The sequence below is a fragment of the Carassius gibelio genome, chromosome B10 (assembly GCF_023724105.1).
Source record: "Carassius gibelio isolate Cgi1373 ecotype wild population from Czech Republic chromosome B10, carGib1.2-hapl.c, whole genome shotgun sequence".
NCBI classification, from domain to species: Eukaryota; Metazoa; Chordata; class Actinopteri; order Cypriniformes; family Cyprinidae; genus Carassius; species Carassius gibelio.
The window spans coordinates 15,605,217-15,631,443 of record NC_068405.1 but is presented as its reverse complement, the minus strand read 5'-3'; the positions used below and the strand labels follow the sequence as shown (position 1 = coordinate 15,631,443).

General features: G+C 36.3%; 1 long non-coding RNA gene across 1 annotated transcript in view; it reads left to right on the top strand.

Annotated features, from left to right (window-relative positions):
• Positions 1-15,355, top strand: part of LOC127966908 (uncharacterized) — a 30,772-nt gene extending 15,417 nt beyond the window's left edge. The window contains exons 2-6 of the long non-coding RNA XR_008155737.1: positions 541-618; positions 1,197-1,340; positions 10,217-10,281; positions 10,598-10,708; positions 13,519-15,355. This is a non-coding gene — a long non-coding RNA (uncharacterized LOC127966908). The remainder of the gene's footprint in view (positions 1-540; positions 619-1,196; positions 1,341-10,216; positions 10,282-10,597; positions 10,709-13,518) is intronic.
• The last annotated feature ends 10,872 nt before the right edge of the window (positions 15,356-26,227 follow it).

Sequence of the window (26,227 nt, the reverse complement as noted above, 5' to 3'; positions counted from 1 at the left end):
GACGAACTGTCGAATAAAGTCATTATTTTGATTTTCTTTGTGTACAAAAAGTATTCTCATACAGTCACAAGCCTCCCGGTTTTCATCCAAAATATCTTAAATTGTGTTCTGTAGGCGAATAAAGCTTTTATGGGTTTGGAACGACATGGGGGTAAGTGATTAATGACACAATTTTCATTTTGGGTTGGAGTAACCCTTTAATACATTGACATTAATACAAAGAATAATGTAGATATTGATATTATAAATTCAAAGTCATTTTAGTATAAAGCATGCTAAATTACTACATTTTCTATTGATTTTATGCCATTCACCTCCAAATATCTGGTCTTCTCCATTCTGAGTCTGCATCTAACCTGTGTTAGTTTAATTTCAGTAAAGCGAACTGAGAGTGAAGGGGGCAGTATGGGTCTCAAAACACCTGTCTGCCAGGCTGCGCCCAGTCCCAGCAGACTGACAATGTCTTAATTCTTGTTCTTAGCACCGTCATTGGCAGGAAGGTAATTAACGACACATTCATCTGTGTGTTTTTACCCTCAGGGCTTTCTACATTGAAGGGGGCAGGACTCGTACCGCACACATATATACACACACACACGTGTTCCTGTCCGTTCAATGGTGAGTATTCTATTGGCAAGGGTTACTTACTTCAACACACACACACATACACACCCATCCATGTTGGCGGCGGTTTATCAAGGAAAGTGGAGCTCTCCTCTCCGGCAGAGCTCATCTGTTCCTGTGCCACCCTGCAAACCCCCTGTCGACATTAGTGGGCTTTCCACACTCCCCACCCAAGGGGCAGGTGGAACACACACACACACTCACACTTACCAAACACCTCCTACTGAGTGGCAGTGAATAGGACAGCTGCCCAGGAGGTTAGGACCAACTGCTTTGTGAGTAATGCAGTGTCGGCCACCATCAAAGCCAGTTGTTTTGAAGAGACAGGATGTGAGGCAGGATGTCCAGATTAAATAACAGACCTATTAATGTCAGCCTGACAACAGCGCGAGAGAGGAGAAAACTCTTCAGAACTTTAGCTGTCATAATTCGATCCGCCGCCACAGAACAATGCTTTTCGATTTCAGATAAAATAATACCGAAGTCATGCGGTTCTGTGAAGAATTCATTGGCTTTTTATGCACAGTCATATATATACAATGGCAGTGTTCATGTGTGGCGTGTGTTAACAGGGTGTATGGTGTGGGAACGGAGATGGGGAGGTCCCTGCGTTCTTCACGGCCCGGGCAGCCGTGTTGTCAGGGACGGGCCCCGGGTGATGAAGCCTGTGAGGAGTTTGCAGAGATGTTCCACTCAACAATGGTAAGAATCGTCAGGTGGGTCATATCACATTCATTCATTCATCCCTCTCTCTCTCTCACCTTTCCAGTTGACCTGCTTATTCTCTTGCTATCTTTTATTTCAGTACTCTTTTTATTCCTCTTTTCTATCCTGCGTTCAATCCACAACCACACCCCCACGTTTCACATGAGGCCTGTTTCTTGTTCTCCTTTCTCGAAAACCTCTTATTAGAGGGAATTGCTAAGACGAGAATTACTGTTAGCACTAATGCTTATGATTAGGGATTTAAACAAACCCCAACACTGAGTATTAAACTTTGGCTGGATGAATGAAACCACAAATATATCACAATCCCATGAAACTCCAGGAAGAGTTGGTGGCTTTTTGCCTATCATTACTAAGGAGACATATCACATGATTTATTCCTCTGATTAATCTGCAACCAATAGGCCAATCACTATGGCAACTGTGAGAATGACTAAGAGGAGTTTAACCACAATAGCCTCATCCAATCGTAAACGCAACCAACTGCTCTGGATTTTATAACACTTTTTTTTCTGGAAAACTCCTCAATGTGTAAGTCATCCTGCACTGGAGAGGTGCAGGAGAAGCCAAAGAATAAAAAAATATACATAGACTTATACTTTAGTAGCGACCTGACCCCTACCACCCTAGAGTAGCTAGTGCATAGCAATGTGTTGACAACCATTCAGAACGTTGTTCAATGGCGTAGCTAGCAACTTGCTAACCATTCAGCCCCCTGACAATGGAATAGCAACATGCTAACCATTCTGGACACACTACAATTGGCATAACGGTGAATTGTATGTATGAATTGTAGTCCTTTACTGATTCCAAATGACACAAAAAATCTAGTTAGTAATGTAATCCGTTACATTACACATTTTAGGTAATATAATCAGACTACTTTTTATACTTTTAGATTACTTTTGACCTAACTCGTTTATCACATCAATTTAAATAGGATGATCTTGTACCATATTGATATGATAATACAAAGCATAAGAGAATATCTCCCATTTACGGCTATTAATAACATTAAGTTCATTAAATATTATATTATTTTATTTTATATTACATCAAGGTTTCCCAAAGTGGTATTTGTGAAGGAACTGTGACCAGTCTTTGTGGGATGTCCACAAAACCGGAAGACCGTCTATGTAAGCTGTAGACTATTTTAAAAAGGAAAATTTAAAATGCAAATATGTAATCATGTAATCCATAAAAAGTAATCGACCCTAGAAATGGCATAGCAGCATGCTAATCCCTAGCATGGTAGCAATGGCACAGCAACATGTTAACCATTCAGAGCACCCTACTAATGGCATAGCAGCTTGCTAAACATTCAGAACACCCTAGCAATGGCATAGCAAATAACCATTTAGAATGCCTTAGTAATAGGTTAGCAACTCGATAACCATTCAGTACGTACTAGTAATGGCATAACAACTTGCTGACCATTCAGAACTGCCATGGAAATGGCATAGCAATTCAGAATACTTCAATAACTGCAGAGCATCACCCTGACATTCATCCTGGCAGTATGATGCTGGGTTTTGCATCAGTATTTCCTCAAGTGTTTTGCACCCATCTTAAAACATTCTCTTGAAGCAGCCATAAAAAGATCTCTGAACAGTTTATGTGCGTGTTCTGACATATATGTTCTGACAGATGTAGTTCTTTCTCATCAGGTTTTCGTGTGAATAGGAAGTTTCAGGTCTTGTCAGACTTACGGGGAACCTTTATCTTGGTTGTTAACCTCAAACCGTCACTGATGGAAGTATGTAAAATGACTCATTTGACATGTGGTCATTTTGTTTCTGAATTACTCTGCACCTCAGCAGCCAATCATTTCACTTAAATTAAAAAAAAAAAAAGTGTGTCATTACATATCAGTATTGCTGCATTTAGATTAATGTGCAGTTTCCATCAAATGTGCATGCACATTTTCTTTAGCTTTATTTTTATTTTTTACATTTTGTTACATTTCGACAGGCCTGGTACTTTGACTAATAACGTATGTTACCTCATAAATGTCGGTTTTGCATTAGATATCAAGTTACCCAATTCAGTATAGTAAAAAAAAATCTTAATTTTTCTTTAAAATGACCACAGCAGCAACAAAAACTATGATATTAATAATAATCATTCACTGTACAAAAAAACAAACAAAACAAAAGTTTTTATTATTTATATTCTCCATAGTTTCTCCTGTAGTCCATAACTCCATAAAAACAGAGGGGGTACTGAACCACCAGTTGAAAATCACTCCAAAACCATTTTTGTATATTTGTTTTTCTTTATGAGCGTAAATATGTGTCCTTTCGTCACATTTCTCCACAACGCCAAAAGAGGCATTAAAGGGAGTTCAGAACACAAATGAGAGGAGAGGATGAAAGTCTGAGTTGTTTCAAGAAAACCAACATGCTATTTTGCACAACTTTTTCGAGTTGCAATATGTTTCTGTTGTCTTTTCTACAGCACCTCTTCTATCTGTCTCTCTCCTGCACTCTCTCTCTCTTTTTCTATCTCTCACTCCCTCTCTGTCGCTGTTTGGTCATTCTGACGTCCGCTTCACAGCATCTCTTACTGGCGCTGCAGGAGTGTTTCCTGTGCAGTCTGAAGCCTGATTCCCCCCAAATCTCTCCTTTTGCTCCTCACGTACTCTGAGACTGAAGACGACACGCTTTCTACGTCTGTGGCTTTTTTTTTAAATCTACTGAAATCTTCTGCCACTTTGAATTCGAAATCATCCTCCAGTAGCGTTGCAAGTGAAGACGAAGCGGGTCCCTTTCTCCGAAACGGATTTAAAAAGATGTACCTTGCTTTTTTGTAAACTACATTTTGTCCAGGATGGTATCCGCAATAGCATTGCAAATATTGAGTAGTTGTCTACATAATTTTTATTTATTTTTTTGTACATTGTTCAGCTTTGACAGAGCACAGGAAGAGATTTAATGGGTTTTACTTATTTGTTTATATGTTTCTAGGTGTATTTCTGTGCTTGTACGACGTCTAACAGCATAGCAGAAGGGTTCCAGACGTCCTTTGCCCAAAGGTCAAGGGCATGGGATTGTATCTCAAGCTTCTGTGTCGTCATGTTGGTTTCTAGAGATCTCCAGACTTATGGCACGTGTGTGACTGCACACACACGAGCGAGGCTGGCACAAAGCAGCTCAACCGACTAGATTTCATCAGCTGCATCCATTTATAGTCATCATCAGCGGCTTTAGTCACTGAAACAGCATCTTTCTTTTTACATTTCTGTGTGCTTTTATTTTATTTAAAAAAAGGTGTTAACAAGACAAGCAGAAATGTCTGGTTTCTTGTTTAACTTGGTTACTATGCTTCTCTGAATCATTGTTTCCGGCACTGAAAGGGTTAGTAAGTCTGTGAATTCTCCCCTGCCAACTCCCAGGCAGTCGAATAAGTAACCCAATTCGGAGGCATCCGCTCGGGGAAGGGCGTGTATCTGCCTCCCCCCTCGCCCTGATTCCTCTGCGCTCCTCTCCTCCTCCCGAAGCTGTGGTTAGCCCTGCCCTTACGGGTCATGTGACTTCTCTGAAACTCCCTCCTCCCCCTGCCTCCCCCCGTGTTTCCAGTAAACTGCTGAAAGGAGGGGCTGAGTCAGTCTTCAACCAGCTTCCCTTTGACCACAGCTTGTTAAAGAATTTGTCAACGTGGACTCCAGGGTGCACATTTTTTTCCTCCTTGTGATAGCTAGATTTAAAAAAAAAATTGTCTCTCCCTCTCTGGAACGGCTCGATTACGTCAGGCAACCATAATCACTTCCTGCGCTACACCGTAGAGAGAGAGAGAGAGAGAGAGTCTGTGTGTGCGTGTGTGTGTGTGTGTGTGTGAGTGTGTGTGTGTGTGTGTGTGTGTGTGAGCGGCTCACATAAAGGACTTTGATATTTGGCGGCATGTGTGCCAGAGACATTTGTCTTGGTGCCTGTCTGAAAGGGTTTCATTCAGAAAAAAAGACGGGTCTAATAATCTGAGAAAGGGGGGAAAAGAACAATTTAGTTTTTAACCTGATTACGATCTTCCTGTAATTCTCCCAGCTGGCGATCTGATTATACGGCATTAGATCATGCGTAATATTTGCTTTTGCAAACTCACTTGCTCCGCAGACATACAAATGAACTTTCTGTATAAAGGAAACGGAAACGGATGCAAATAAACTCTAAACTACCATTGAAATCTGTTGCCTTAATTTATTACATAAAATATGTGATGAAGAGACAAAATTGTTTTAAAGGGTTAGTTAACCCCAAAAGTGAAATTCTGTCATCATTTACTCATTTAGTTTGCCATTTGTAGTTAAAAACCTGTAAGACTTTCTTTTTCTCTGAAAACAAAAAAGAAGATATTTAGAATTTTTTTATTTTTCATATAAAGAAAGGGAATGTAGTCAAATGTTGTTTTGGATCCCACTGAGTTTCTTTATATGCAAAGTGCTTAAATGATGATAGAAATGCAACTATTCCCTTTCAGGTAAATGTTGATGTGTATGTATATATTGTTACCAAGGTGCCATTGACGTAAGGGGAAGCTGTAATTGTAGAATGTAGCATGGAAAGAGGAATATTATTAGGTGCGAATGTCGATTAGGGAAGTCTTTATGGTCTCTATGCATCAATCTTCGTCATTTCTCTGGTAACACAAGTCGTTTGTGACTTGCTGTCTGTCACTAAATATAAGTGCAGTATTTTTGGGATAAAACCGTTCAGAAGTTTGCTCAGAAATGTATTCTGGTAAATCTGTGTCCTGAAATATGCTCAAAACTGCGTACAAAAAAAAATAATACTAAAAAATGATATGCCCTGTGAACTTACGAACCCTCTGAACTTAAAAACAAAGCCCTAAGAAAAAAGAAAAAAAAAAGTGATGATGACCATCATCAAGAGCTTAAAAAAAAAAAAATGCTGAATAGTGCTGGAAACATATCAGAGAGCTGAAACTGTCTCCCATGGTTTTACTGAAGGCGCACCTTTGACGAGATCTCTTAAATGTAATTGCTGGTAAACCCTGCCCTGAGGGATGCTGGGTCGGAGCTGGTAAATGCGGGGAGGTTGTGGCGGCTGAACACTTTGCCAAATGGTAATTTTCCATGTGCATGAGAAAAAGTTTGAAATAGATTGAAATAAAAAAGAACAAGCAGCCTGGTTATTCATTCATCGTGTCAGATGCCCACTGTTGTGGTTAGAGAGGGAAACTTCCCACTAGAATTATGAATACGTCACATAGCGGCATGATTACATGTGTACCGCTCTATAAAACTCTGAAATAGCTGCTAGATGTAGCTCTCATCAGTTTTCTGTATTAAAGTTTGGCTGTACAGCCAGATAAATGACTAAGGGAAATTAGTCAGCGGCACAAGGAATACAAAACATTCTGAAAATAACTTTCGGTCGGTCGCATGGGGTCTGTTTTGATTTTAATATTGGGAATAAACACATTTAGCTGTGTCTGTTCAGGATGGGCAGTGAGTGAATAGTGTAAACAGATGTCTGGAGATAAAAGATACCTTTGAAGATAGATGAGAGACATGTGACTGGACCTGAATGCAGTGATTTAGTCTTGACATTACTCAGCAGTTATGCCCGTTTGAAAGTGACTCACTGCTTGGAGCAGAAAGATGTGTTTGTAACGGGGATGGGCATGAATGTCGCTCTTTAATCAGCCGCTTTCATCTTGCCGTTTAAAGCTGATCCGGAGTGCCCAAGCTCGAAACAAGACATTCCTCTCTTACCAACCTGACATTTGCGACAACCATTTTTTGTCTGGTTTACTGAAAAAAAAAAAAAAATGAACAGAAGAATCTATAGAAAGAGAGAGAGAGAGAGAAACGGCAATGGAATGAAATGTGCTGTTGCTATGTGTCCAAACAGTCTTTGTGATTGGACAGAACAAATTTGGAATTTTCAAGTTCGTCCAATCAAAACACAGCTGTTCTGCCTGCTCCCCATCACCCCTCCTTTCTCTCTCCTGCCAGCTTTTCTTGGACCGATTTGATGTCCATATTAGGTTTGATTCAGTAAAAATCCCCTCCCATGCTCTTCGACCATTATATCAAGTGCTAATGTACTTTTATCTCTAGCAGCAAAAAGCATTCTCTGCCTATGTACAGTAAATGAATTAAAGATGATCTCATTGGCCCATGTCATCAATATATTAATTGTATTTGCCACCTGTCAGTGATTCTCGCTGTGCCCCTTCTCCTTTTCATGAGGAGAGGGTGTTAAACATTTATTTTCGATCATACGAGATAAACTAAGAATTCTGTGTATTAAAATGATTTTGATTGAAAAGCATGTAAATGCATTGATCCTCAGATGAACAGTGAATGTTTAATACTTGCAGAAGGATTATGAAATGCATTCATAGAAGAGACAAGTTCTAGAGTGTTTTTGCAATGAAATATTATTTAGAATAATTTTTGTTAGCATCTTAAAACATTTATTTCATTTTCTTTGTATTATAAAAATACTCTCACATTTTCATTATAAAATAGATCTATATATATATATATGCTAATAATAAAAGCAAAATAAACTACTACAAATTCTGCTATTAGAAAAATATTAACCTGAAATCTGGTCCTGTCAGTTAGACAGATCAAAATAAATCAAATCAAATCTATATATTTGTCAATTTGTTATTTAAACCTATTAAAATAATTGATGTCTGCTAAACTTAAATGCTGCTGTTTATGCAGACATCCAAACATTTTCCTTTCAAATCTGCTGTTATTATCTTTTCCTAGATTTTTTTCTTCTTTTTTCTTTATATAGTTTTTTTTTATATATGTATACCACCCCTCTTCCCAGAAAGGGTATCAGCAGGAAAGTCCATGTCATTTCAGTAAAATAGCCTTTTGTGAGGAATAAAGCTTCAGATATTTCAAGCTTTCAGTGACTCACTGGAAGCACCTAGGCGCCTGGTCTTGTCCCCCATTCCAATTCAAATGGAAATTTTAAATGTGTCATTCAAAGATTCATGGATCTTTCTGGTAAGGGTTAACCATTTGGACATTTTTGTTCATTTATTTTTAGTCTAGAATACGAGAATTCAATCTGTGAGGTAAGAGACGTGTGCATTTTACTGAATGTCATGTTTTTACGGGAAAATCCTGCAAAAATGATGCATTTGCAAAATTAGATTCTATAGTTTTTTAAGTGTAGTATTATACCAAATTAGTTTGTTTAAATATGATAATAGTTATCTTGTTCTTTATCTAAGAATTGTGTCACAGAACAACAGTAAGTTCTTGTCATTAGTGTAGTTTAACTACATGCTCTTAAGTGAACACAGACCTTCTCTCTCTCTTACTCTCTCTATCTCTCTCTCTCTCGGTTTTTTTTTTCTAATAATGTAAGAGTCCCTGCCAAATTAGCAAGGAGATTAAAATTAATTAAATGAAATAAAATGTATAAAGAACAAAGTCCATCAATGCACAATTCCAGATCTTTGTGTGTGTGTGTGTGTGTGTGTGCTTAAAAGCTTGCCAGTTGAAAATAAGATACACGTATGTGTTGTTCTCTTCTCCTCCTGCTTTATCAGTTTGTATGCTGGCTAAAATCCCATCTTTCTTATGATTCCTTAAGATGTTTGAATTTATTCTAATTGTTTCATCAAGATCATTCTGATGTACTTTTGCATACAAACCATTAAAAAGAAAAAGATTGTGAAAGATATCCTCAGAATATGTGGGAACATTTTGTCCTGCGTGTGTTAAAAGAACCCTCCCAAGTCAGGTTAAATAATTAAAAATGAAGATATAAAATAGCTAAAAATGACTGTGATGTGAACAATTAAAGGGTTTTTGTTAGAGGAACGAATGAAGGTTTAAGGCAAGAGTTCAGTTTGTTCTAAACTGGTAATTGTCTAACTAAACTGCGCAGATGATTTGATAAATTTAGCTCATTGTCAGAATGTCTTTGCACAATAATTGGATAACTATTTAATCAAAAATTAGATAATAGTGTTAATACTTTTCAGATGTGTTCGTTGTCTTTTTGTTTTTTAAAGCAAAGATAAAAAAAAAAAGCATTGAAGCATGATAGATGCATGAAAGAAATTGAAACAAGCAGTTTATTAAAGTGTATTTAAATTCGCCTCACTTTTATCGATGGGTTTAGGTGAAATATAGGTTCTCTGACTAAAAATCAGATGTGACAGTTGCTTTAAATCCATAAAATATATTTAATTTCACTTATTCTTTAACTCTGGATCAAACAGTTTTTATTTTAAATTCGATGAGTTCTTTTTCACTGCTGTCTTTGTATGATCATAACTTCATTTCTGCTGTTGGCATATTAGTATCGAAATCATTTTTACTTGTTGATGTTATTCATTTTTAGAGCGCTGTAGAACATTGAATAGCTACAAATTAATTTTGCTCTGCAAAGAGCACAAAGCGAGTGTGTGTTTCTAAATAGGAATTATTAGAAACGTCAGGTTTTAAGCATTTAAAAAATGGTTCTGGGCATTAAGTGAAAATGTTTTTAAAAAGCTCTGATTATTAATTTTAGATAAAATATGAAATCTCAGTTTTATATATGATTTTCCTCCTCCTTTTCATGTATAGTGTGTGTTGGTTATATCATTTCAAGTCTTTGAATGTATTATTGCATATTAAACGCATCAAATTAACACAGTTTTAATACTTAAAATATGTAAATATAAATTGATTTGTCTGTAATTTTTTCCTTAAGTTATTCTGCATAAAAATTTAGATCACTGCTTTAGAAGAAGTTTTTCGTTTGTGTATCACAAGGGCAAACTAAAATTAATTTTTTAGCAGTCTTTTGTGTTCATTTGTATCTGACTCATTTTTCTGGTTACTTTTCTTTTAATCTTTTCTTTTAATTCTTTTCTTCTTTAGATCTTTGCCATCAGAGCAGACTTTGCAATCCGAGAGATTCCTCAGGAATTCTTAGCCGTCTTTCTGTAAGTGTTCTGACCAATAAAAGTGCTTTCAAGGTTATTAGTAATAGCATGAATATGTCACTGTTTGACAGTGATGCATAGTTTTATTCAGAGCTTCCACTTTTACAAATATCAGCTTTATTGTGGAATCGTAGTGAAGGATTCTTGTTCTTCTTTGTGTGTTATCTTCTGTCTTTTACTCTAATATAGAAAAAAAGTAAACCATTCCTATATTGCATTGAATTTGTTTAAAATCTAGATTTAGAGTGAAAATCTTTGAAGTTTTTTTTATTCCTCATGGTTTCCTAGACCTTCATGATCTTTTTGTTTATTTCAGATCTCATATCTATGTCGTGGATCACCTCTGGACACTTTCCTAAACTCTTTTTGGAATTTATTTTCAGTGCTTTAAGAAAAAAAAAAAACAATGATGAAGACACACACTGAGGTGAGTAAAGACATCACTTAAAAACAGTATTAAATTGATGCAGGTTGAGAGATGTGTGTGTTCATAGGCTTACTTTTGTGTATTTCCTCTATATATATCTGATTCATATTCACAATAATTGCCTAACAAAAAGCTGACAGTAAAAAAATTGAATTAGCAGTTCCTGGCATAAAGACGTTTGAAAATGTGCAAATATAATAGGTTCTTTTATTAACTTAATGCAAAGACAAATAAATAGGTAAAAAATAAACATAAAATACATGCAAAATGTACAAAATGTGTTTCCATCTGTAGCCAATGTATGTTAAAAGAATATGCATACATGCATGTGTATCATGTACATCTTTTTATATATATAGTATATTACAAAATTGAAATGTTTCATAATATCATATTTGTGCAGTTTAGATGCCAGTAGGAGCATTCAGATCAACTAAACTCTAAAATAAAATCAGAGGCGGCCATTTTGTGTTTTAACCGCCTCCATTTTGTAAAGGTTGCAGCTGTAGCCTCTCGATTGAGACGCCCTAACATTCATTCCATACTCAGATGTATTAAATTAAGGTGGAAATGGTCCAAATATGCTGTAACGCATACTTCCAGTAGTTTTTCTTCAACTCTGCAGAATGATGTAGTGTAGGTTTAGGAAGTCAGATGCACTTTTAATATAATTAATACAGGCTACACCTTGTTTTACACTGCACCAATACATTTAAAATGTATTTCGAAGTACATTTAAGTACCTGCAAAGTAAATGGCTATTGATCAAAAAACAAAAAAGGATTAATTTTGCCTCTTCACATTCTTAATGATGAAGTGGGCCTGAAAAATACAGTATGAACAGAAATGTTTCAACTAGTAATTTCAGTAGAGTTTACACACAAACTGTTAAAAGAACCGTTATGACAGCTGACAAAACACTCATAGTGAAAATGAAAAAGAAAAAAAAAACGGCCTTCGTATCAGTGTTTGAAATCAACCCACACAGTGATAAATAAACATTCTCTTACATGCACAAATGAAATGAATCTCAGAAACAGTCACTTTATTCCCTTAAACTGTTGAACGGATTTTCTTAAAAACAAATGTAAGATTGTGTAAACGTCATAATTTCCTTACTATTTAATTCATAAATATGTCTCATAACTGTTCATATTCTAAACTGCGCATTTAGAATAAAACAAATACAATGCCATTATAAGAATAGATTTGAGCTGTTTGGACTGTTACGGTAAAGTTGTGTGTGTGTGTGTGTGTGTGTGTGTGTAGGTTGGGTAGCGGAAAGTGACAGACATAGGAGTGTGTGTATTTAGATGGATAAAGATAGATTGAGAGAACTTGTAAACTTGTGCATGAGCAAGAAAGGAATCAAATGAAAGATAAGAGAGAAAGTGTGCATCTAGGCCAGTGTGTGATAGCGTCAGTGTTAGTCATACATCTACAGTGTCTGAATGACCTCACCTGTGGATCAGGTGTCACACAATATGGTTTTATATATATAACATGACACACTCGTCTCAAATGTTCTCTTGTATTTCATTGGCATGAACTCTCTTCTGACAATCTCTTACTGAGATCTGCTGCTCTACTCGTCTTTTAGGATTAGCATGTTTTGCACATTATGCTCTTTTGGTATATCATGATGAAAAAAGAAATATGGGTATTTATGTGGATGAACCATATATATCATACGTCTTAATTGCTATTTTTTGTCATTAAGGGTTACTATCTATAATATTTCCATTTATTAAAAAATATTTCATATAGTTTATTTTCATATGTGGTGTGTGTGTGTGTGTGTGTGTGTGAAATATATATATAAATATATATATATAATTTATATATATTTTTTTTTTTTTTTTTTTCACAAAGCCCTCATATAAAAAATACATTATATAACATTTAAAAATGTAAAAAAAAACTCATCATTGATGATGGAACCATAGAAACAAGTAAACAGCGGGTACATACAGTTAAAAATGTCCACAAACCCCTCACATACAGTTTTTTTAAAACAATAAATAAAAATCATGATTGATGATGGAACAATGGAAGGAAGGAAAAACGGTTACACACAGTTATACATTAGCATTATATAATGTTATTAAACAAATAATTACAAATAACAAGATTAGCCAGTAATTCTGCTAAGCCCATCAAAAAAAAAAAAAAAGAGGGGGGTTGTTTGCATATAACACATACTAAATTTAACTGCACAGATGATGACACAAAAACAGTAAAATTGAAAGTACGTCCAGATGTGATCATGCAGGCTCCAGACGTTAAGGAGGGTGTTTGTGCGACTCAGCCATGACGGCCGTGACAAACACTGAAGCAGAAAAACATAATGAGTAAGTCCCGACTGATTGAGTTACACCAGGCACCAGCCAACAAACCCCGACCCCCAACACCCACGCCGCCCATCCTGCCTTTTACCATGGCTGAACATGTGAGTCAGCAGGATCTAGACTGGACAGGAGTCATCTTTGATCCTGCTTTACTTCCAGTCAGGTTTTCAGACATGTTTTTGTTTCTTTCTTTTTTTACAATCCCCCTCCCTCGAGTGTATTGGCTGTAGCCCTGGGCCTTGTAATGCTCACACCATCTGTATACGGCCTCTTCTATGTCAGTCTGCTCAAAGATGTGTCATATTGTGTTTTAACCTCTGATCACAGGGGGAAAAAAAACTTCTGCTGATCACTGCCTACTCATATGCTGTGTTAGAGGGTCCATGGGGGGCATGTGATGTGGTTATGAGTGTATCACCCAGTGGATAACTGATGGAGTCATTCTCTCTTTCTCTTATACAGAAAGTCTTTGTGATACCTTCAGCAAGCACATATAGTGGAGCAGATGGTGGCCCTCATTGGGTGAGTAATTCAAGACATTGACTTATATCTGGGGGCCCATGAGCAAATGGAAGGCAAAACGGTGTGTGCACATGGACATATGTGTGAGTGTGTGTGGTTTTGGTGTGTAAGAGAGGGTGGGCGGCCTTCTTAGATGTATAGCGGAAAATGAAAGAGTTAAATGAAAACGAGGAGAGAAAGTCACCGACAAATGTGCCATTGAGCTCCTTTGCTGTGTACGCTGGGGAAACCCTGTACATAGTCTGCAAGGTGTCTACCTACAGTTCCCATAACACATCAAATTGACAGTTGGACTGTGGAAATTAGTATGGAGGCCGTGCCATTGATAAATAACAGGCCGAAATGAGATCATGGGGTCCAGACTCTGTCCGTGGCTTTGAAATTCCCATCATCTTGTTTTCAGAGCTAAATGGCTTAGATAGACAGGAGTTGTTGATGCTTTATGCCCACGTTGCTTGTTGTTGTTATAACTTACTGTAAGATCGCTTTCACAAACATAGACTAAGCTTAGCTCGTGTTCTTAAAATGTGTTTTAAAGCCATATATGCTTTCTCCAAGGCATGAAATAGCATGTGGATGTAGCTTTGGGATTAAGGCAAGACATTACAGGTGAACAGAGTCCAGTGTTTTATTAACAGATGTCACAATAGTTTCACCTGTTGATAAATCACAACTAGGGCTGTGAATCTTTGGGTAGACAGCAATTCAATTCACGATTCATAGGTTTTCGATTCGATACAAGAACGATTTTTGCAAATTAAGAACGATTCGAGTCATGATTTGATTCTGTATTGTTTAAGTGCATGCACAGGATTATTTAAATGCTTTGCCTAAATTCTGTAAATGCTTAGGCAGGGGAAGATTACATAGCAGTCTTTATGGTTACAGAAACTTAGGTTATAGAGAGAGAGAGAAAACATTTTTTTCCATTGTTAGATGCTAGTTTAAAGGGGTCATATGATGCAATTTCAATATTTCCTTTCTCTTTGGAGTGTTACAAACTATTGGTGCATAAAGAAGATCTGTAAAGTTGCAAAGACTAAAGTCTCAAATCCAAAGAGATATTCTTTATAAAAGTTAAGACTCGTCCACACCCCCCTGAAACGGTTCGTTTAAACACACCCCCACATCTCTATGTCACTATGTGGGATGATTTAAAGAAAGAAAGGTTTACCTTTTATTCTCGTTGTAGTATTGTTGTTGCTGGATAGCTGGCCAATCAGAGCACACCTCACTCTTCAGACGGATGAGCCTTGTAAAAATTTACGTGTTTCAGAAGACGGGGCATAGAGGAGAAACAATAATGTACAGTATGTGGAAAATATTTGTTTTAACCTTAAACCGCATAAACATGTTTCATTAATTTTGATTTGATTTAATGGTTTATTTAAAAGGAGACAGTGCAATTTTATAAAACACATGAACAAAAATGGTTAAAAAAGCCAGAATTAGCCAGAAGGCTATTTTTCATCTGTAGTCCCCTGGCCAAGATGTAAAACAAGCATTAAAATACGAACAAAAATATACATTTACAAGTCTATGGCAAATTGACTACAATATAAATGACACTGTAAAATAACATAAGGTACATTGTACCTGTTACAATAATCAGACACACAAAAAACACATTTTCAAAAATGGCTATAGTGTATCTAATATATAATACAGCTCAATAGGCTAGACATAATTGTTAATGAGCCAAATTTTCAATTTTTTTGTAAAGGCCTTGTAAGTGTTGAGCTGTCTAACCTCCTCAGGTATAGAGGAATATACCAAATAATGTTCTTTTTAGCAGCATAATATACCCCTTTAATAATGCTATGGCATGACATGGCATATGGAGATATGTATGTAAGCCAATATTTTCTATATATATATATATATATATATATATATATATATATATATATATATATATATATATATATATATTTACAAGGAATTATTTTCTTATCTCACTTTGAATTTGCTTTAAGAATTCAAACACACTGTTGGACAATAATCAATAATTTCTATAATTTTCACAATTAACAGTTTCCTTCATACAATCGGTTCAACAACATTGTTAAAACACATTTATCATTCAATGGAACTGTGCGTATGCTTTAGACACTTACATTTTGTCGTTGGTATGACCGAGAGCCATTGAAAAAATGACAGAAAAGCAATACTACTTCACTTAGCATTTAGCATTACTGGCCACAAGTATTAAGAAGAAATCACACATCAGCTGATCAAAAAATGTATCAGTGAGACTAATGAATCGTTACACCCCTAATCACAGCACATTACAACAATTGTTTTCTGAAATGTTGCAAAATAGACATTATCTAAATAAATGCAGTGGTCAAAATGGGATGTACAGTATATGCATGGTGCATCGCACATTGGGGGGGGGGGGGTGCCTAATAAAAAGCTTATAATGTAATGAAACATTTTTGTTTAATGGTTTTTAGCTTTTCTAATGTTCAGTAACACTTACTAAGACATGGAACGTCACTTTAAGATCACAACAAACGGGAGACTTTTCAGATGCACACTTCAGCTTTCCCTTAGCACCAGGCGCGAGTAAGACAAGCTTGGAAAGGTACAGGTGCCAAATGATCTTCAGTAGAACAACAGTGAACAACCGCACAAGAAACTAAGACCACACATTGTCAGCTATGTCATGAAATTACCAAAATGCTAATTAAAGCTTGTATAAAATTCATGCATGTAGCCTGTGTATATTTGCATCACATTTAAGAACGTCTCTTAAATGCATTTATTGAAATATTCTGCAATAGGGTGCAAGATGATATGTCATTTTTTTTATTTGTCATTTAATGCATAAGTAGGCTAAATGTGAGAAAGGTTAATTGGTTGTACTAGTCATCATGCGCTAAAGTACGAAAATGAAATCATTTTTAAATGCATAATATAACTCATTTTACATTTTGGCATTTATGTGCTGTTGTCTTCCGCCTTTTTTCACATGCATTCATATGCATTTCAGATTAAGAAAACTTTTTCATTTTCCTTCGTACAGAACTTCATTTGTACAAAACTGTTTCAATAATTGTTTCAAAACTATCTCAATAACAATTAAATACTAATTAATTATATTCAGTTGTGTTTTAGGCACAAAAACAGTACTTTATATTGAAATAATGAAGATTTCTGTGCCACCCCAGACTGGTTGCTGGCCCGTTCCTGGCAAGCCATATGAAAACATCCTGGCTATGCCACTGCCTAAGACGGCAAAGTGATTAATATCCAGCCTGGTCTCATGGTAATTCATACATTTTTAAGAGGTGGCTAATTCATATGAATTTGTACTACCTCATTCATACAAATTCATATAATTTGTGCTAAATCGCATGTATTTTACGAGTTGCACAATTCATATGAATTTGTACGAATGACTTACACCTATCTGCACTGTAAGTCACTTTGGATAAAAGCATCTTATAAATGTAAATTATATAAAGCCAGGTTCAATATCTAGTTCATATATATTTTTGTTTTTTTTCCTTGCATATTAGAGTTAAAGGTTTATACAGAGGGGATTCGGATGTCTCTCTTTAGCTCTCCATACATCAGAATGTTTTTAAACAGCACAAATTCTATATGAACGACATCCTCTATTTAAAAAAAAAGACCGATACTATGAGTATACTATGTTCTTGCCTTAATGCAACTTAAATTATTAATTGTTCTTGTATTAGTAATTGTTTTCCCACAGGGATGAGCAGTTGTGCCTCACATCTGATGGCACTGCTCAGGTTGGTCCTAATTTGTGGGTGGAGATTTGTTGACAGTGCAGGATGGTGATTTGGCTCAGTCATGTAATGGATCTGACGTCGTCTCTGTCATTGGCCTGTGGCCTGTGGTCTTTCTAATCTGAAGATATGACGCCCACCCAGAGTGTTTCATGTGAACAGCCACTTCACATAAAGATCCCATAATGGAAAAAAGAACAGTTTGGAATACTGTGAGTGGGTGTGTGTGAGAAAGAAGGAGAGAGAGAGATGGAGACAAACGCTGAGGGAGACCGTGACATGAGATCTAATGCATCTTATGATAAGTTATAGATTTTTCTTCTGTCTAGTGCACATAAAGACCCTTTAAACGTATTTTGACACTGAACCACAGAATAGTGCTACTCTTTAAAAATAAAATGTTAACTAACTGGTCTCAAGGTCATTTTTCATGAATGTGCAAAATCCATTTTCCTCAGGTTCACACAAATGTCCTATCAGAGGAACCACCAATGTAGTTTATCATATTAACTATGAACATGTTCAACGAAGTTTGACAACCAGAGGGTGTCCAAGACTTTTCGTCATTTTCGTTTTGAACTATATATATATTGCTTAATTTTGTAAACTTAACATTCCTCATTTGTGAAATGATTTCATTAAAAAGTGTGCTCGTGCTTTATTTCATTAAATATACACTACAGTTGGAAAGGTTGGAGTCAGTAAAGTTTTTAATATTTTTGAAAGAAATCCCTTATCTTCACCAAGGCTGCTGATTCGATCTAAATAAACAATGATATTGCAAAATGTTATTATAGTTTAAACTGTTTTCAGAAAACTTTTATCCCCGAAGCATGTTTTATTATATTAAGCTGATTGTAACCCTCTGAGAAAACCTTTTTATTCAGTAAACTCTTTTGAAGAGATTTTTAATAGTTGAGTTAAGCCAAAAAAACCTGATATAATTTGGCCATATTTTTTTCTCGCCATGAAAATAGCCACAGAAGCTAGCAGGGTGTTAAATAAACCAACAAATGAACTGTTTTCTATTTTAATATATTTTAAAATATAATTTATTTCTATAATTGCAAAGCTAAATTTTTAGAAGCCGAATTTAATCCAGTCTTCAGTGTCACATGATCTTTCAGTCATCAATATTTGTGTATGTTTTATATTGGTTTGGTGTTCTGTAAACTGTATTATTTTAGTATGTCTTTGACCTTGACCTATATTGTCAATGTTACACACTAATGGATACTGTTCAAAATTAAGATGCTGTATCTGTACACGGTTTAGTTGTTAAATGTTAGTGGGATCATGTTCATAGTTAATTAGGACACCTGTGTGAACTGGAAGGGAAATGACTTCATATATGCACTAAAAGTCACCTTAGGCCTTACAAAGTTTGTAAAGGCCTCTTGGTTATATATTAGTGTAGCTTAAGTATCTCATGGGTTGTATGTATTTGCACATTTACTCTACCTACAGACTTTTGTATTAAAGTGCATTACTGGTTGTTGTTTTTTTTAGAGACGGTCCACAAAGCAACACAAGGAAGTAGTAGTGTTATATAAGTTGAGCTGTTAAGATCCACATTAATACCATCTGCTGTATGCTGAATCACAAACACATGCTGTATTGTGTTAAACCCTAGACTCCTTAAGCACCTGTGCTGTGGTCAGTAGTGTTGCAACAGGGTAATAGGATGCTATAGGTGGGGATCAACGCTGCTGTTTTTGGCTTGTGAACACCTGTCTTTGGGGCAGCCCCCTGACAATGCAAAGCATCAATCACCCCGGCCATAACTGCAACGGCACATGTAGATTGCATCAGCCCTTTGCTTTGAAAACAGCTCGTTGCCCTCTTACTTTCCTAAAATTGCTGATGCTATAGGGAATTTCTTACAAATCTGCTTCCAATGAAGAACAACAACAATATTATTTTCCTCACTTTTTGTCCACATGATGTTTTTGACCCAAAATTAAGTGGAGGGAATATCAGCAGATTTGGGTTATTTATGGACTTGTTTTTCCTCAAGATATAGTACAGAGAAAGTGAAGATGCATTCAGAGAACTGGATATGATTCGAGAGTTGCGTTTACCGTGTCATTACGGTTTATTTTTTGGTGTCCTTTTGTGGTTTTACCGAGTACATGCACAGATATGATGCAACTGATATCCATCTGAGCATGTGTGTGTGTGTGTGTGTGTGTGTGCGTGTGAGAGGTTTAAATAGGGTTGTTGCGGTATTGTGTGTGTGTGTGTGTGTGTGTGTGTGTGTGTAAGAGAAAGTGTAGGTAAAGCTGCAGAAACATGAAGTTTACCACAGATCAGAGAGTTTTTTTGTTCAAGTCTTTTGTGGATGTGTGTGTGTGTGTGTGTGTGTGTGTGTGTGTAGGTCAGGTATCTACATTGTTGGGACCAAATGTCCCCATCATAATCAAAAGTGAAAGCACCTACATTATGGCTAGCAAATAGCTTAACATACATACTAAATATTACATTTAAAAAACTTCAATGCGGGATGGTGTGTGTGTGAGGTTTATGTTTAGGGTTGGATGATGGAAATATTATTAAATAAATGGAAAGTCCCCACACACTAATCAGTGAATAGATATTAAGATTAAAAACTATGAAACCAAAGCTCTGAGAGTAAGGTGAATTTGTTGGATAAATATCTAGATTTCTTAGAAACACCCTCACTTTTCTTTTTTTTTTTAAATTTGCTTTTTTTTATAGAAAAAAAGGCTGCTTGTGTGCCCTTTTTACAACGTGAAGTAGGTCTGTAGGATTATACTCATAATTCCCTATCAAAGATCTTTCCTCCCTCTTTCATTTTTCCTCAAGGCACCAAAAGATAAATGTTATTTACTGCCATTTTAAGTCTCTTTTCTCTGTCAGTGAAACAAGTTCAGTTGGTTTTCTCTGTCCTCCTTGTTTCAGATTTCACATTTTTGGCAGAACGTTGCAAGCTATACATTCAGCTCTCTTACATGAGAGTTTACATTTACTAGTTTTTACGCTCCGCTCATAAATATCCCTTAGAGAGCATTTAGATTTACACTACAACTATCCAAACATCACATAATCAAAAAAAATAAATAAATAAAATGCTGTTATTTCTGGAATGTTCATGTCATCGCTGTGAACTTTCTAGAGCAATAAATGTTATGTATTTAGTCGTAAACCAGTGAAAAAGTCACGCAGGCCTTCCTGTTGCAAGCCTGGATTGTGTGCCGCACCGTATCCTGGGCTTTATGACACAAATGTTAATGTTTACCTCTTTTACTACCTTCCACTTGTGAACTCTTCTTCCTCTACATTTATGGTCCTACCTTGCTCCTGTTATGGTCTCCTCTTTGATTTTATAGGTGTTAAAAGATCCATCAATAATCACTGAACTTCGCTCGACTTAATTGCGTCAGTTAAAGTGTTATTTCATTGTTGAGTAATATGATTTTAAAAGCTATGGAAAGGCATATTAATTAATCAGGAAAATTAATTCCTTTCATTTTCAGTGTGTCTCTTGAACAGTACCAAAAACAGTAGGAAAATTAAGGACATATTGTTGAATTATACAACTTTAAGACCTGTACACCTTTTGAATGTATTGCTGTGTACTGTGTTTTCCTTTTGTGTGTAGTAGATTATCAATCAAGTTTAATGAACAGACTCTTGCCTATGATTTTAAAGTGTTCTTGTGCTGCTTTGACAAGCAGGGCACGAAAGTTGTGTTTTTTTGCTCACACACAACTTTATGTGCTGTTATATAAATAAACTCTTTTATATACTGTTATTTTATTGGTTTGCATTCTTGCTACAATAAATGTATCCTGTTATTGGCATTGTGGGAGCATTTGATGAAGGTTAATAGTGTGTTTGGTCTGTGAACTAGTGTTAATATTGCTTTGGTTGCTCTAAAAATTCTGAGAGTTGCTATTTGTGCAAACAGATTGTATTTTGAAGGCATATTTTAGGTTTGGTTATCTTTAAACTATTGCATGTAGAAACTGCGGCTTTGACATTTAAAAAAAAAAATTTTTTTTTTACGTTAGTAGGACTTTTGTAGCTGATGCAAATATGGGAAATGCTTTCAGTTCTCTTTCCCTCAAAGTGAAACTGGGTAACTGCTTTATTTCTTATTTATAAGGCTGCAGTTTTACCAGAGCAAATGTGGCTTCATTGACTCATGTGACACATGGCTGAATCAGGCAGTGTGCAAGCAACTGATAATTAAAACATTTTTATATTTAAGATTAAAGAAAATGTATTATTTGAAATAGTGCTTTCCATAAATGCCTATTATTTTTTTTAAGTGTATCCACATGCGTGCAGGTTTATGTACTAGAGTAATTCTGAACCTTAGAATCTGGTGAAAAGCATTTTTACTTACTATAATCTCATATCATTTTTTTGTTCATGTTTTTTGATCATTTGCTGGAGATCAGAATCAGACCTGATTAACTAAACAACCATATCTTGACTTTAAGAAAAACAGCTCAATTTGATGCATCCTATCTGTGAGACATAAAGGAGATGCAGACATTACCATTTTAAGATTAATACCAGTGAAATGACTTTTCGCATTGTCTGCCAAGAATTTTAAATATACATGTAGGCTACAGTTTCGGTATGTATTGTATTTCATGACGAGGTCAATGGCTTTGGCCAGGGTGGCCCTAAAGTATTGTTTAAATGAAGAGCAAACATACGATTAGACGATGGATGTCTGTTTTCAGTCTGGTCAGTGTGTGTTCTATTATTGTTATATGGATCTTCCTGTCGTAAAGTGGGACGTGTATAACTTACAACTGTTGATAATGGAAAATCTTTTATCTTTGCAGTTGAGAGTTATTTTATGCATTACGTTTTGGCAAAGTCTGACAAGTTTAGCTGATTTGTGAGGGCTTAATAAACTGTGACGTCAGTTAGTTCAGGTCTTTCTTTATATTGTGGAAGTACACTAAACCAAATTACCATCATGAGGAGATATCAGGGTCCTGAAGCAGCTTTTTACAGGATGCAAGAGGAGAAACAGAATTTAAAAGTCAATGTAAAAACAAGCAATTACTTGAATGGAACTGTGTCCTTGTTCACACAGTGCAAATTATCTTCAGACTATGCATGATTCGATATTACTATAGTCTAGTAGTCCTGAAATGCTTTGAATTCCGGCTTTTCCTTTGTCTCAGATGGAGTGTGGCTTATTGTTCTGTCTTATATTAATGCTACTTACTGTTGTTATTTCCTGATTTGCAGGCTAATCGTAAGCAAGATCTTAGAACTAATGCCTTGCCCAGGGCAGGCTTGATTATAGATATTAAACCATGTAGGCTTGTTTTCAGATTATGTAAACTAAAAGGATAAATTGAATAGTTCACCCAAAAATGAAAATTACTTCTTCATTTTTGTAGTTTTTTTCTGTGCAACCCGAAATGAGATATTTAGCAGATTGTGCAAGCTGCTCTTTTCCGTACAATGAAAGTGAATGGTGACCAATGCTGCAAAGTAACATTTTCAGATGATAACAACCTTAAACTATAATATGCCTTTAGAAAACCAAATATACCACATTTATGCTACTTTTATGGTGTTTTTACTTAGGGCTTTGACAGTTGCCATGACAACCACGTCACCGCGGTGGTAGATTGCCACAGTGGGTGTCAACCGCCACCAGCGGTAGTGCACGTGATGTCACACACTCTATTGCAAAAATAATACAGAGTTTTGTATACAGGTGTAATAACAGTAATACTCGCAAATTGTTTTACCATTATTTTATTTAGACTGTAAGTCTATGGTAATTCACAAATTACCTCAAACACCATACACAGCATTTCCTTTAGATTGGCAGGTTTGAGCGCAGAAAACAGACATAGTTTATGTATTCAGCAAATTAATATTGTGTTGGGCGATGGACCTCTTTGGGAATGCGCCGCTTGCTTGGCGGCGAAACCGTGAGCGGTGTCTTCACCGGATGCATCACTGTCGCATCGCAACAGGTTTTGTCTGTCTAGTTTCTACATAGGGCATTTGAACTCTGTGTCAGTACCTCATAAATAGGACGGGGCAGTATACTGTGGGGATTTGTCATGTCGTTTTGTGCTGCATCCATTGTAGCATCACTGATTATAATGAGTATTCTGTCGCGGTACGCCGCTCACGTCCGTTAGACAGAGTGTAACTTTCTTATTTAGGCTACTTTTTTGTTAACTGTATTATTTCTTAGATATACATATATAAATCAAACATATATATATATAGAAAACATATATTACATGCATGCACAGTTTAAAGGCAGCTTTTCTTGCCTTTTTGGGAACTCCATGACTCCATGCGTGCACGTAGTTTATTTCACGGTTTGATATGAAAGGATACGGCAGCGCACCTTTGTGCATGCAACATAAGAGCACACGCTGCGAAACTCAATACCGTTTCCGTGCACGCTTGACTCACGCCTAGCGCTGAAGTGAAGTGGAGCGCGCATCTGAAACGTCTCCCATTCTCAGTCATTCTGCGACTGAATAAATATTCATTTTGGGGGGAACTGTCACTTTAAGTGTTGGCTTAGTGCCGTGTGTATTGTGTAGTTTGTTAAATCATACTGAAACAGTCTGTGGTCTCACCTCAGTTAACCCCTCCCATTGATGATATCATTACCGTTGATTGGTGAAGACGGGCAGTTGTTTTCATTCAAAAAATGCTTTTGTGTGTGGCTTATTTTGTGCTTATTCAAATACAGTCTTTCCGCCGTATTGATAGTCATAGGCTCAGTATATGAGCTCAAAGTGAACGGTAGCTAACTGATCGACAGAGGATGCGTCCTTTCTTCATGCGTTTCCATCTGACAGTATCTCCTGCTGTTCCTAAAGAGCATTCGTTAATGGTCTCATTATCGAAACAAAGAATATGCAGATTAACTTGTTTTTAAATAAAGTACTTTAAATGTAACGGATGGTGACAATACAGAAAAGAGAAGAAGGCCTAGAGTAAACAGTAGATGGATGGGAAAGATACTCCTGACACTAGAAATCAAATCAGAGCTCGACTTATCTGAACTCATTCCAGTGCTAATAGGAGACATTACTAAGTGACCACCATTGCTATTTCTGCTACGCTCATTGGCTTAAAATTGTTGTCATAAATAACTAATTTGGTGTTGAATTCCTGGCATGGAGGAGTTAAATTCTTGCTTCTTTCTGGAAAGCACGAAAGGCAAAGTCACCTGTTTTCGAGACATCACCGGACAAAGACAGCACTGAGCTGAAGGTCTCAGGGTTAAGTCCCCATGGAGGGTGACTGGGTGGTGACCAAGCTTTTCACTGGAAAGTTAGTATGAGTTATCTTACTACTGACCGTAATAATACAGAAGAAAATAATCAGCCCTTTATTTTCAGTATTTGTGAGTAGACAGATACCGGATCAGAGTCACAAGAGGGTGAATAAACTGATTGCAAATCAAGTTACACCATAATGTACTACAGAAACTAGGCTTTTTAAGTGTTGAACAGTGAACAAAAGGTCTTTAATTGTCTTACTAAGGCTTTATGCAGCAAGAATCGATCAATGACTTATTTCATTAGATGTGAGCGAGGTGACAGCTTTATCTGCAGAGCTACTGTTTCCCTGACCTGCTCAAGGCCTCGTGTTGTACGGTAAGCCGTGCGAGTCATTGCAGCCCCATCCAGCCGGGAATCTGAGTCACGGGATCTTTTTACCGCCTTTTTTCAGATAGACATGTTTAAACTGCACAGGGGGGCAACTGTAGTGAAAATAGTCAATGTTAGTGTAGGAAGGGGGATTTTTTTTTATATGCACAATGTTCAGAAGTGTGCCACATACCTCATGCAAGAATTTTTGACTTTTGCATAGCAGTGTATAGGTGCTTTTTCAGGAGTTTTTCTTCGAGTCTGAGATAAATCAAAACCAAAGCTGAATCACTTGATAGTCTATTTTATGCATTTAGGGGAAAATTAGGGGCATTTCGTTAAATTCTTCAGTTTTGTTTTGTTTTTGTACAACTGTGTAAATTAAATTACCTCTTTATTTATTTGTTGACTTATTTGTTTATTAAGATGAAAGGACTTTGCGGAGATGGAATGAATTCAGAGAATGCATTTCGTTTGCTCTAGAAAATATGTTGATGCAAACATATTAAAGTTCCTGCGCAAAAGCATATTGTCATTTTAATGCTAATGATTTAATTTTAACGCATCCGATTTTACAAAATAACTGAGAATATTTAAATGAAACAATAAAACAAACTACTGTAATAACTTTCAAGAAATTAATAGTATAAATGAAATGTATAAATGCATGTGCTGATAACATTTTTGGTCGACCAACGTTTAGTCGACTATTAGGAGGCAGCCCTATTGATATTGTTGTTGGTTTAAAACATTTTAAATGATAGTTATCAGCTTTGATATCTGTTGGTCTGTTCGGTTGTGACTCTTTGGGTCACGGGTGATTGGTTAGGTGACATCCTGTTGAAGGTGAGCACGGTTTACCCGCAGACCTAGAGCTCACCGGATAACTCAACCTACAGCTGCCTCACTGTATGACTGTACAGAAAGCATCGTTTCGGTGTGGTTACAGCTCTGTAGGTGTGTGAATGCATCCGTCTTGTGTAGCTCTTTTGCATGTAGCAAAAGAAAAACTGGGATTTTGCATGTACAGGTGAAATTATCAATTATGACTTCCTTAAAATCGTTGTTATTATTACTCCAATTTAGTCCAATCAGTCTATGCAGATATTTTCTATGTGACATGCCGACTTCATGTTTGTATTGATATATGTATATAAGTGAAGCTCTGTTGCTATCGTGTGTTTCCGTTTCAAAACTCATGTTCTTAATCATCACTCCCGTCAAAACGAGTCTCGATGCACGAACCTATTTCTGGTTTGG